This window comes from Amblyomma maculatum, chromosome 6, assembly GCF_055883805.1.
Source record: "Amblyomma maculatum isolate TAMU_Amacu chromosome 6, ASM5588380v1, whole genome shotgun sequence".
NCBI lineage: Eukaryota > Metazoa > Arthropoda > Arachnida > Ixodida > Ixodidae > Amblyomma > Amblyomma maculatum.
The window spans coordinates 184,856,251-184,867,086 of NC_139349.1; the positions used below are offsets into that span (position 1 = coordinate 184,856,251).

Consider the following 10,836-nt stretch of genomic DNA (forward strand, 5'->3'; position numbering starts at 1 on the left):
GGACTTTGCGCAAGCGCAGAAAACTCATTCAAAAGGCGGATTATATTAATTTTTTTTTTTCGAGTGAGTAATATTTTCTGCAAATCATGTGGTGTTTTCTGTTTGTGATCTAACATTGTATTTCTGTGTTGTTAGAAGCCACTTGGATATGCCATGATTGTTATTTGGAGTGAGTTGTTCATTTACAAGTAGTTAATTCACTTGTGGTCATAGAGCTGTGCTTGTAAGGTGGAAGTGCAGTTGACATGTCCAGCGACAGCCATTTCTGTAGACATGGCTGCCACACTTTTGTTGCTGGAAATTATGGGGGCATGGAGCATGTACATGCATGCAATTATGCAGAAATATATGCTTTTGCAACAAGTGCATTTCTTGAGTTTTATTTAAAGGCCCACTATCCACCCTCCGGTCGAAAATATTTTGTCCCCCGGTGACTGTGAGGCTTCGATCCTAGAACGCAAGGCAACAAAAAGTTCTTGAAGAGTAATTAACGCAGTTACAACCACCGCAATCTAGCAATTTTACGTTTCCTCTTCCTTCCGTTCCCTCTCAGAGGTTTTAGATTCTCCTGCTCAGTCATCTAGCCTCTGCAAGCCAAATTCTCCTTCCTCCTCCGCATTTGGTGGGAGGTGGGGTGTCTTGTGGAGAGCGGGTGAAGCAGGTGGTGGCGATGGTAGCACTCTTCGTGCGCGAAAACAATACGGGTGAGGAAAAAGCGCATAGCGAGTGGCAGACACAATTAGTGGTGTACACCCATCCTTCACCCGTCAGCGAGTCAGACAAGTGGATGTCATTGGGAGCTTGACGTCAGCCTCGCGACTCAATGGGCCAGCGTAGAGAACGGGGAAGCTGATTTTCTGGAGGAGTGGATGAGAGAGCTTTGATTTGTATTTTTGCTTCTTTGCGGCATGCATATTGCTGTAGCATTTTGCACAGACCATCTCTGAAACCTGATCGAAGCACTGGGCTTCTTTGCTTAAAAGGTCGTTCTGGACAGTAGCCCTTTAACGCCAGAAGCCGCACTTTCCCCTCTACAACACTGCTACAAAGCAGCAAGTTCTAGTAATAATAATACCTTTATTTTCCACCAAGGTGGTGCCCGAAGAAAATGCAAAGTAAACATGCATAGGCAAAGCAATGTAGCGTCCGCAAAAAAGTAAAATAAAATAAAATAAATAGAAGTACATTTGACGAGACATCGCGCTCAATGGTAGAGTATAAAAAATTGACAAGAACCAGCACCTTATTGCACATGAACAGAGTCGGTAACAAAGAAAAGCGAGATTGCAGCAAGATCAGGCTGAGTAAAACAACAGAAAAGGACCAATTTCTTTCCATATAGCGGTAGTAATAATAGCAGTGTCAGCAATGCAGCAGTGACAGTAATAATAACAGCAGTGTCAAACTGTCGCACACAGAAAAGAAGAAAAGAGCAAAACCTTTAAAAAGTGAGTTTTTATTTGTATTGTAAATACAAATTGATAAAATGAATTCTTATATTGTAATTGAAATTTTAATTTCTTTGAACTTGAAAAAAAGGCTGACACTAATTTTCAATTCAGTTCGCTCATAGTTGATTGACACGTCCTTGCATGAAAACAATTGCTCCCAACAACGGCCAGCAAAGTCCTGCCCAATAAAAAATAGGTTTCGATTGTTAGGGGTTTTGTGCACAGCACCTGAAAGTTATCTACTGGTACCAAATAAACTATCCAAAATCAGTAGTTACTACTAGTACCTCAGTTACAGGTCCCAGAAGAAAACCATTAGGCACCCTGCTGGAACCAGTGAGGCCAGATAAAACCAGCAAGCTCTCTACTGGTACCACTACCTTAGTTAATGGTCCCAGTAGCTACTGGTCCCAGAAGAAAACCAATGAGCACCCTGCTGGAACCAGTAAGACCATTAGAAAACCAGCAGGTTTCTTAATGGTTTCAAAAGAAGACCAGTAGGGTTCCTAATGGTTCCAGTAGAAACCACTAAAAACCAATAGGTTTCTTCATGGTTCCAGTACAAACCATTAGAAACCAGTAGATTCCCACTAACAAATTTTCACCTGGGGAGGGTCTTGATAATAAGCTCCTCCCTGATTACTGTGGGCATTTGCCTGAGATCGTCAGTCATGAGTAGGGAATTGATGCCTAGCCTTAGCAAGACAAGCCTCCCGGCATTGGTGCGCGCCAGTCTGGGGTACTGCGATAATAAATGCGCTTCCTTGGGCTCATCAAGTATGTTGTACATTAAGAGTGCGAGAATCCTATCGGTTGAGGTGTTCCTTTGTAGTCCTACTGCTGTCTTGTAATTTGCCGGATAAGACACTCAACCTTTTGCTTTTCGTCTTGGTAACGGCGCAGATAGGGCAGGGTGTAGACTAGCCTGGTGATCACGAAAGCCTGAATACGTCGACAGGTTTAGCGTTCTTTCTTGCCACTCCCCTTGTTGGCTGTTCGCTTCATTAGTCTGGCTGTTTGGGTGACTGTTGTGGTCAGTTCATCTAATGTTGCTAAGTTTCTATGGTTACACTGAATGAACGTGCCTAGGATTCAGATGGTGTCTACTTCTTTGATTGGTAGTCCTTTGAGTTCTACCCTTTCTGCAGGAGGCGGACGTCTGTTCTTTCGATTGCGGCCTTCTCGGACTCACAAAGTAGTGCGGACTTAGATTGTGAACATTAAAGACCCGATCTTAGAGCATAGCTGTCGATGGTGGCGACTTCTTCCTGAAGCACACTTTAAATTTGAGCATCACTTCCCCTGTTCAACCACCGGGTAATGTCATCCGCGTGAAATGCGTGCTGTATCCCTTCGATGGCGGCGTGTCTGGGGAGCAGTGTTATCAGTTCAATGTTGAAAAGGAACGGCTACATCACAGAGCTTTGTGGTGTTCCCCTTCCGCCCATAAATACGGGGTCTGATGTGATCGCGCCGGGAGTGAGCTCGGCGGGCCTGTTCGAAGGAAAGACCGACGTACCCGTAGACTTACTCTCCCCGGGATTATAAAATGTGAGAGCTTTTCTCATATCACCTCGTGCGAGGTGTTATCGAAGGCTTTGCAGAGATAAAGCCCCAGTATTGCGCTCGATCCATGACAGTATCCACGGTCCAGAATTCCTCGACAACTGGATCATGACATCCTTGTCGAGAGGTTGGGTCTGAATCTTATCCTGGTTGAGGGGATGACTTTGTTGTTATCTAGATAACCCTGAAGCATGTTGGGAATGACATGTTCCATTATTTTGCCGACGCATGAGGTTAATGAAATGGGTCTTCGGATTTCTATGTTAAGCTTCTTCCCTGGTCTGTATCAATGGCACTTTGACTGTTTCCATTCTTGTGGTACTTCTCCTCTTCTGCAGTAGGTGTTCATGAAGTATGTTCATGAAGTAGCCGACGCTGAGCCGATGTATATGGTCCTGATGCTTTTGTTTGAGACGCCCTCCGGTCCCGCCACCGAGGTGGTCCTTAGTTGTCCTAACGCGTAGCACATCACCGCTTAGCCAACTACGGCATTCCATTCTGTCTTTCCGCTTTCACTTCCACCTTCCTCCCTTTCCTCACGGAGCTGTTCACGTGTCCGAAGAACAAGTGTGACTAATACTGCGCCTTTCCTTTCCTGTGAACCAATTGTTATTATTAGTATTATTATTATTATCATTGTTATTACTTGCGATAGCATTTTAATAGGTGGTTTACAGGAAATAAAAGCACAGTATTTGTCAATTGATTGATTGATTGATTGATTGATTAAAAAAAGCTATTTTCCACCAGAAGAAGAAAGGGGATAATGGCACTCTCTTCCTCGCAGACCATAACATCGTCTAAACATGGTCTGAGAGGAAGAAAGTGCCACTATCCCCTTGGTAAAGAAGAGGAAGATGAGATTGGTCACTGCCATGTTTGGACGATGTTATGGTCTGCGAGGAAGAGAGTGCCATTATCCCCTTGGCAAAGAAGAGGAAGATGAGAAGAAGATGAGACGTGCCTGAGTGTAGAAGAGGAGGAGTGGTGAAGAGGAAGTGTTTTCAGATTCTTTTTACAGTTGGTAGTGTGCGCGTGTGTTGTGTATCTTCTCATGTGTTTGTGTTTGTTGCGCCACATATCTGAATACTATATGCATTCATACTACTTCCATACTAATATGCAGTCTGCTAGAAACAGAACCACCAGCCTAGAGACTTTACAATGAGCGAGCTCAATGTTAGTTTTAGGGTGATAATGTTAACTGAAACTTCATACGAAAATGAAAATGATTGTTGCAACATACCTGAATACACGGTCTGTAACCTTAATCGTAAATATGGGAGAGGACGAGGAATTTGCATGCTAGTAAAATCGGATGTAGATTCTGAACTGATCCCATCATTTACACAATCAGCGCTGGATTTCGAAGTGCTGTCTATACTTATTGGCTTACATATTTAACCTATGTATCAGCTCTGGTACCTTTCCTAAAAATATGCAATTAGCAAAGGTTAAACTCATATACAAAAAAAGTGATCGAAAGAGGCTAAATAATTATCGCCCGGTTTCGATCTTACCGGTATTTTCTAAGGGACTAGAAATGCTAAATCGGGTGCTTTTTAATTCTGCTTTGAACATGAAGCCATCATTACTGATGCTCAGTATGGATTCCGGAAATTTCGCTCCACACAACGCACCCTCTTGGACCGCTATTAATACATACTAAGAAAAATGGAAATCAAGAAGTTTGTACAAGGCACTGTAGCTACCAGCAGCGTCTTAGTTTGCGCAGTAACCGTTTCAGTTCGCTTCAAATGATAGAAAAGCTCCGTTAGCAGCACTGCTTACATGGGCATCAGGAGGGGTTCTATACATCCAAAGACCAACGAACTTGGAGAGCGTGGTACTTTATGACTTTTCCGCTGCTTTACACTTAACTCTTCGTTTTAAACCAGCCAAAAGACGAAACACAGGAAAGAAAAGAACAAGAAAAGGTTGGAATAAAAAAGAAGACAACGAAGACTCGTTCTGAAATAAAATAAAATGAACCATTACCAACTCGCCCACTCGTCAACCTTGTTGAATTACACTTAACTGTCAAGCAGAAGGATATGTATGTTCTATGCAGCTAATATTTTGAAATATTCAGTCCACAAAAAGTCAGCCCACACTCGGATTCGTGTGTGGCCGGCGTTGACAAACGTTTAGTCGGTGAAAAAAATTGGTCTACAATGGCGTCGCAGCTCCGCTGACGCAGGTACCGGCGGCGGCACTGCGCAATTTGCGTCGAATTGATTATCATTACATTGCGAGATCGCTTCTTGTATTGGAAGCCGGGATTCTTAAGCATTCTCTGCATTGCCGCAGTGGACACTGTCGGTAGCGAGTCGTCATTTGAGAAAGGTGCAACCACGTTTGCAATAGTTGGAATTCCGCCTCTCTAGAAAAGCTGTGCACCACACTCCACACCACGCTCAGATCAAAATCGCCCAGCTTCATCTTCCGCTCGCCAGCTCTTCCTTCAGCACGCTTCTTCGATGATAGCACTCGGCCCACATTCAACGCCTCCGTTGTTCTCTGGTAGAGAACACGCTCGCTCACCTCAGTGAGTTTTTGCCGTCCTCTTGATGAGCGCATTTGTACTTGAGCTGGCCCCACTCTAGACGCGAAGCGCTTCAAAGCCATTTAAAGCCTTCGCCAGCCTGGGAAAAAAGCGCACTATCGATGTGCGGAACACAGGAGACACAACCGAGTCGACCGACGCCATGTTGTAAAATGGAAACGCATCACTACGTCGCAACAGGCCTCCGCAGAGCTGTGTCCGCACGGGCTTTCTCTGGTAATTTATTCAGTGATTGGAACACTCTCCACTATTTAAATCTACCAGCCCAAGCTACGTTTTCAATTGTTGTGCTTGTTGATTTATAATAGATCTAAACGGCTCAGACATTTGAGGGAGTATTATTTGTTTACGCCGACCTGATTGTACGGGAGAGTTGTACCTTTCGTAGTGCTGCAAACATCTTCTGAGACGAAGTTTAAAACATTGCGAGTAGAATCACGGACCTGTACATTATTTACATAAGTATAAACTGGCAATGCATCGAATGACCCTGTCATCGCCCTTTTCAGTTCTGTAAATTTCCATCCATCTCTGCTTAGGCGAGCGCCAGCCTATCCAATGTCCGAGTGCCTGAAGACGACGCCTTACTTAGTACCTGGATGCCTTGTAATCAGGACCAATAATGTGTTAAACGCGTTGCAATTCCAGCTGTTTCTATGCTTTCTTAGCAGGTGAAACTTTAAATTATAGTCGAGTTTAGCGTATTTAACATATGAGGCGATCAACAAATGCATGGAGTCCAGAACCCTTATAACGTTGCTTGCCCGTCCGCTACAATCGTTCCTGGGTCATTCTCAAAAACAAACAGCACGACAATGCTTCGTAGCAACACCGCTTTAGGGCAGTCACGCCGAAATCTACAAAGAGCTAGGGTTTAGGCAGCCTCCACCAAGCCACCTAGAGGAATTTCTTCCAGTCCGCGGAGCTCCCGGGGCCACGTGACCATACGTCATCGTTTAGGGGCCTTCGTCTTCAGCGCGGCGGCTGCAGTGACATGTTTGGACACGCATGTGGGCGCTGAAAAACGTGGTCGTTTGCTCAAATCTTTGTTTCTGTGCCTGAACCGGCAACGACGACTGACATCGGTGTTTATCGCGTGTTATGTATGCCCAGCAGGGCTGTGCAGAATTAGAACCAACTGCGAAATGCCTGGGAAGTGTTGTGTGCCGCGGTGCAATGGCAATTACAAGACAGGCCAAAAAGTGCACGTCTCCTCGTTCCCTACAGCTGAAGAAGCAAGAAAAGCCTGGACACGTGCAATTCCACGCGAAAACCTGGTCGTGTCTGCAAACTTCAGGGTGATACATTTTTGCTACTTATTTTTTCCCAGCAAGTTGCTCTTACCCTTGGGGTTGCAAGCTTTGCTTTCAACTCCTTTGTGGCACGTAAAGGATAAATGCGTCACGCATAGCTCGAGATGTCAAGTAGCCGTACTTATTAGGTTATATTTATTTTGTTTAGGTCTGCGAACGTCACTTTAAAGCGGAAGACATCGTCCGAGAAACAAGCTATGTTGACCAAGCCACCGGCCGCACAGTGACCGCATCGCTCTCAAGTTTGCGGCTTCGACCTGAGGCCGTACCGACGGTATTCCCCGATTGCCCAAGCTACCTGTCCAGAGAAGGGACTGGAGCTACCTGTCCAGAAAAGGAGAAGGAGGAGAGAACCCAAAGAGCAAGCGAATGCGCTTAGATGCCGCTGCCCTTGAGAAAGCGCTCGCGGAGTCAATTATCACTGCCCAGGATGAGGACGAAGCAGACAAGCTTTGCGATTTGAAAGCTTTGACAAACTTCGTTCGAGGCAAGCAGCTGACATTTTTGCATGTCATCGAGTCCAATGAACACGTCATTTTGGGTCACATTTGTAACTATGAGGCTCCTTGGATTAAATACTCCGTTGTTATAAAAATCGACCTAACTCGGACAGTAAACGTCGTAAAAGCACCAGTGAAGCGGCTCGGATCCAAAGTTTTAGTTCCTTCGGCGGTCAACAGCAACTGACGGCTGCTGGATTTGCTTGAAGGAGTCGAGAATTTTGACAGTGCCGTGAGTTCAAGTTCTAAAAGCTCAGACATGGACATCTTCGAGACTGTCACTTCTCTTCTGAGCGAAATATCCGCAGCGCAAGGAAACAACTCTCCGACCATTCAACTGCTTACCGAGCAAGTGCAGCTAATGTCAACAAAAAAAGAACGACGGCGCTACTCTGCAGACTCCATGGTGTACTGCTGCATACTTTTTACAATATCGCCTCATGCATACAAGTACATGCGAAGTCACGGCAGCATCATCATGCCGCACCCAAGGACCATTCCATCAATATGTTCATCACTGCGGGTGAACCTCTAATTAGAGCAGCAAGACGGCACATTCCTCCGCTACATAGCCAAGAAGATATCCGAGTTGAAAGAGCAGGAACTCTATGTGACTTTAATGGTGGATGAAATTCACCTAAAGCCTTTTTTTTTTGGCTACGAAGGAGGCAACATCGCTGGCATAGCGTTGAACAACGCAGAAGCCGCTAACAGTGCATTGGTATTTATGGTGCACAGCCTCATGTGCAGGTTTAAGGAGGTAGCACACATTGTACCCGTGCACAAGGCTAGTGGGAATTTCTGCACAAGGTTTTCGGAGACATCATTGGCGGCTTGGAAAAAATTGGTTACAAAGTCATGTGCGTTGTAACTGAGCACAACGCTGTAAATCGAAGCGCGATGATGGCTTTTAAGTAGTCTGGAGCAAAGACCCCCCCAAGCCGCACCAAAAAAATCACTGGCGAATGATTTCGTGTGTCCACACCCATCAGATCCCCAGCTGTCATTGTTTTTTGTCATTGACCCGGTGCACTTACTGAAGTGCGTGCGCCAATAAAACGACCAGTGTTTCTGGTTCCCTGAGTTTGAACCAAGCACAACGGGGGAGCGGCGCATGCATTATGCGTTTTTCAAGACTATCAAAGACGCATATAATTTAGAGAGTGAGCAGTTACTCCGGTACGGCTACACTCTGTCCAGGAAAGCTGTTTCTCCAACAGATATTGAGAAGCGAAATGCTTAACTTGCTTTGCAGGTATTTCCCGACCGAACGCACTTCGAGTGACTGGAGCCAAGCACAACCTAAAACACCACGAAGAAACCGCCAGTTTCATAGATATAATAGTAAAATGGTGGAAAGTTGTCAAAACGCCTTTCAAAGGACTGAGACTAAGGGATGAATATCAAAAACCCGTCTACCCTTCTCCATTCGACTCGAGGTTTTCCTTTTTGTGCGATTTCTTGGAATAATGGAAGGAAAGAAGGGCGGACGCCTGTACGTTGTCGGATAAAACTCATGATGCTTTGATCCAGACGACTCAGGCATTTGTTGAGATTGCAAGATAGTGCTTTCAGGAGCTCAAGATGTCCTTCGTGTTTCTTGGAAAGTTCCAGACCGACCTTCTAGAAGACCGCTTTGGATGTTACCGACGACTGGCTGGTTCGCAATATCATTTGTCTGTAAGACAAATCTATGGATGTGAGTGCAAGTTGCGACTGCAGAGCACCCTTCCACAAATGAGCGCGGTATCTGCAATCGACAACGACAAAAATCAAAATATGGAAGCGCTTCAAATGCAAGCAGCCGTGCCAAGCGGAAAATTCAACATTGTTGTGACCGAACAGGCGCTGTCAAAACTCAAGGATGCCATACCAGTCATTGCATATGTGGCTCGGTGCACATCGCTCTGAAGAGGTTGAAATGCGACAAATGCAAAGAGCTCTTGACAATTGACAAGACTGTCGCAGTTTCGCCTGACAATCACATGTACTACAGTCTTGTCAAAGAAATTGACAGGGTAGGGCTGGTTTACCCAGCAATGCCAGCTGTGAATGCTGTGGCTCACAATTACGTTGTGGTGGAAGAGTTGTCCAAGCGAGCAGAATTTCTAAAGATCCAAAACCAGCGCCAAGTGGCTACAGAACTCACACTCCAACTGCTCAGCGATGAGGAGCCTTCAGACTTCAACGTCTGTGAGCAGGGACACACGAGTGAGATAGTGCTGAAATATGTTTTGTGGTGCAGCACAAACATTCTCAAAAATTTCTGTCGACGCTTGAATGACAAGGTGTCTGACCCGGACAACAAGAGTAAGAAGCGGAAGTTGCAAACTTTGGCAAATGAATGAGTAAAACGCCGATGCGTGTAGAAAACACGTGGCTCTCTGCTATGTTTTAATACCTGGATTTAGACATAATACTGTGCGCGTAGCCGAAGAAAAACAAGTCAGCTGAGCGCTCTCATACGGATTGTGCTGAAGCTATACTGAAGCGCTCCCGTCACATGCGCCGGACGGCGGCCCCGTCCGGCCTACGTCACGCAGGCAGCCCCCCGGCCGTGAGCCAGTCTAGGTTGCGTTGGGCGAGTGCGAGCAGCGTGTGGAGAAAAAGCACGCGCAGCCCGTATTGCGAAGTCAGTCAAGCCGCCCACGTCGGCACCGCGCCCGACATGCGCCGCAAGAGAAGGAGAGTGTGCTGCAGTCGCGCAGAGAAACACTACGTTGAGTTCCGTGATGCCAAAATAAATATTACGTCATGCATAACAGAATATTCGCTACGTACAGAAAGACGGAACGTACGCACAGGGGTTAATATAAATATAGAACGCCCTAAACAAAGAATTTTGTGTAAATCGTAGTATTAAGAAAGAAATTAAGTGCATTGGTAACAACACTATAAGAAAAAGTAAAAAGTACTTCACAGTTCAAAACGCAGCGTTGAAATTCAGTAAACATTTTTTTATTGATTTCTATTTTTGCGCATGCTTTTCGGCATAATATGTGTATAAAAGAAAGTGAGTACGAGAGCATCGCACCTCTATCTTCTAACTCTATTACTGGGGCCATATTACAAGTGGCCTCAATGGGCGTTTTGCCAGCTAAGGGGCTAATGGCAAAAACCCCGCTTCCCGAAAAAAAAAAAATTTGAGGCTTATCAAGGTTACGCCCAGTGGATGCGAAGCATGTTAAGCAGCTGCCTCAGTGTGGATGGGGCTAAGTAACGGAGACGTGGTTTTAGGTTAATCGTCGTACTTTATTCTTTGCAGACTCTTGGTTTGCACGTAACTTACGCATACACGCCCGGCGCAAAGACGCTGGCGCGGTTGCGGGCACAGAGACTGACGCGACCGCGGGCGCGCGCCGCTTCATCCCTGGCGTGACGTCACATATCACGTGATGCAGCGATGGTGGCGCCGCCGCCGCGTCGCGAGCGATGGCGCG

The 10,836-nt window shown here is 45.8% G+C and overlaps 2 pseudogenes; both read left to right on the forward strand.

Moving 5' to 3' along the window:
• Positions 1-6,728: 6,728 nt before the first annotated feature.
• On the forward strand, positions 6,729-8,314 carry LOC146187555 (uncharacterized; annotated as a pseudogene).
• Positions 8,315-8,510: 196 nt separating this feature from the next.
• Positions 8,511-9,744, forward strand: LOC146187556 (uncharacterized; annotated as a pseudogene).
• Positions 9,745-10,836: the final 1,092 nt, after the last annotated feature.